This window comes from Ammospiza caudacuta, unplaced genomic scaffold (genome assembly GCF_027887145.1).
Source record: "Ammospiza caudacuta isolate bAmmCau1 unplaced genomic scaffold, bAmmCau1.pri scaffold_191, whole genome shotgun sequence".
Lineage (NCBI taxonomy): Eukaryota > Metazoa > Chordata > Aves > Passeriformes > Passerellidae > Ammospiza > Ammospiza caudacuta.
The window spans coordinates 94,167-96,666 of NW_026682970.1; the positions used below are offsets into that span (position 1 = coordinate 94,167).

At 80.3% G+C, this 2,500-nt stretch overlaps 1 non-coding gene across 1 annotated transcript; it reads left to right on the forward strand.

Moving 5' to 3' along the window:
* The first annotated feature begins 2,339 nt into the window (after positions 1 to 2,339).
* Positions 2,340 to 2,492, forward strand: LOC131571792 (5.8S ribosomal RNA). Its single transcript, XR_009275989.1, has one exon. It is a non-coding gene; the product is annotated as a 5.8S ribosomal RNA (ribosomal RNA).
* The last annotated feature ends 8 nt before the right edge of the window (positions 2,493 to 2,500 follow it).

Sequence of the window (2,500 nt, forward strand, 5' to 3'; positions counted from 1 at the left end):
GCCGCCCGGGTGCCGGGAGGGAGGGGTGCTCGGCACGGCCCCTCCCGGAGGCGCGCCCGTCCCTCCCCTCGCTGCTTCGCCCGTCGAGCGACGGCCGGCCGTCCGGCCGTGGCACCCGTCGGCGGCCGATGTGGAAATGGCGAGGGAGCGGGTGGCGGGGGCGCCTTCGGGGCTCGGAGGAGGCGGCTCCTCCGGCCCTTCCCGCACCGGGGAGCGGGGCTTTTGCCGGGCCGGCAAGAGTTCCCGCTCTCGGGCCGAGCGGTGCCCCTCGCGCACCGGAGGGCCGAGCCCCCCTCCGGGCGTTCCGGGCCGCGCTTCGGGGCGCGCGCTGCGCGCGCGGGCGAGGCGCGCTCGGCGGTCGGGCCGCGTCCCCGCGCCGGCGGGGCGGCCCGAGCCGCGGCGGTCCTCTCGGGCGCAGCGCCGGGCTACTGAGGGAAACCCCGGGCCCCGAGAAGGACGCCGCGGTGGTGGCGGCAGACGTCGGGCGCGCCCCCGCCGGTGGACGCTCCCCCGAGGGCGGCAGCGGGGGAGGCACCCCGGCGGGGCCATGCAGGTCGTTTCCCTCGCCCCAGGGCCAGGTACCTAGCGCTCCGCGCCTCGGCGGTTCCCCCCCCCCCCCAGGTTTCCCCCTCGGCGTCGCCACACGCCGCTGCGGGGGCCGAAAGGGGGCCGGCGAGCCGGGCGGCGGTTTAAAGACTCGGGCGGCTCGGCGCGGCCCGCCGTGGCGGCGGCGGTGCCGGCGGCGGCGGCGGCGGCGGCGGCGGCGGGTGTTGCCGGGCGGCGGTGCGGCGCCACTGAGGGGTGGGGAGCAGCTACTCCCGCCGAGCCCCTGCGGTGGTGTCCGCGGCCGCCGGCCGCGCTCCCTCGGTCGTCGTCGTCGTCGTCGTCGTCGTGCCCGCGCGCGCGCGCGCGCGCGGGGGTAACCGCGCCGCGCCGGGGAGGGGCGCCCTGCCCCCCCCTCTCCGCGGCCCGGCCTCGGCGGAGAGGCCGCGGCTGCGCGGTCGGCCGCGGGGGCCGACCCGCTCGCCTCGTCGTAACGGGCGACGCCGGCAGAGAGCGCCCGCTCTCTGCCTTTCCTCGGCCGCGGGGTCGCGGCCGCCGGGGTCCGCCGCGCTCTCTCCTCGGCCCGCTGCCGCGGTCTCTCGCGCGCGCGGCGCCGCGTCCCGCGCGTCCGGCCCCTCTCCCCTCGACGGCCTTCCTCCTCGAACGCACCGGCGGCGCCGTCCGCCGGCCGTCGTCCCCCGCCCGGCTCGATCGCCCGCCCGCCCGGGGGGCGAGCGTCCGGCGGGCCCTCCGTCGGCGGAGGCCCGCGAGCGCGGGCGACCCCGTGCCGAGCGGCGGCGGCGCCGCTCGACGGGTGTCCCCCCCCCTGCGGGGACGGTCGGCCGGAGGGCGCCCGCCGTGGCCGGCGGCGGTCCCGGCCCGGGCCCCGCACGTCGCGTCCTCCGTCGCCCTTCCCGGCCGCGTGTGGGCCGAAGGAAGGCGTGCGGGCGGCCGCGGGGGCGCTTCCCCCGCCCGGTCTCCGCGTGAAAACGAGGAGAGCGGGCGTTGCCCCCCGGCTCGGCGCCGTACGCCTTCCGCCGGGCGCGTGCCGAGGCAAGGGGCCGCGGCGGTGCGACGCGGCGGCGGCGGTCCCGGGAGTGCGGCCCCGGCGACGGCGGGGCCTGCCGTCCGGCAGGCCTCGGGCGCTGGCGACGCCGGCTCGGGTCTCGGTGGCGTCCGCCTCCGGGGCCGGCGGCGGAGCGCGTTCGCCGTCCGCTGGCCCGCCCGGCGGGAGCGGTCCCGCCGGCGGGGAAGGCGCGCCGGCGGCACGGTCGTCGTCGCGTGCCGTCTCGAGCGGGGTAAGGCCGCCGGGGAAGAGAGAGAGCCGGCCGCGCCGGCGGCGCGGCGGCGCGCCGCCGCGAGCCCCGCGGCGAGGGGGCCGAAGGGAGCCGGCGCGCGCGGGGGCCGACGGCCGCGCCCCCGGCCGCGCGGCCCCAGTGTGTGTGTTGTGCGCGCGTCGTCCCGTGAAAGCGAGAGCGGGCGGGCCGCCGTGCCCCCCGCGTGCCCGGCGCGCGCCGCGTGGCCCTCCGCGCGGAGGCCGGGCCGAGCCCGGGCGCCTGGGCCGCCTCCGAAGGACGGCATGTGAGGCCGGCGTCTCCCCTCGCGGGGGGAGGCGGTCGGGGGCGCGGGCTCCCCCGCCTCTTGGCAGTCCTCCGGAGCGTGGGTTTCTCCCATCTTTTTTTCCCCTTCCGTTTCGCTCGTGTGCTCGTACGGTCGAAGCCAGGCGCGCGCCCGCGCGTCCTCGGCGCGAAAGACGAAAGGGGCCGCTCGGCGTGAGCGGCGCCCGAAAGCCAGACAACTCTTAGCGGTGGATCACTCGGCTCGTGCGTCGATGAAGAACGCAGCTAGCTGCGAGAATTAATGTGAATTGCAGGACACATTGATCATCGACACTTCGAACGCACTTGCGGCCCCGGGTTCCTCCCGGGGCTACGCCTGTCTGAGCGTCGCTTGACGA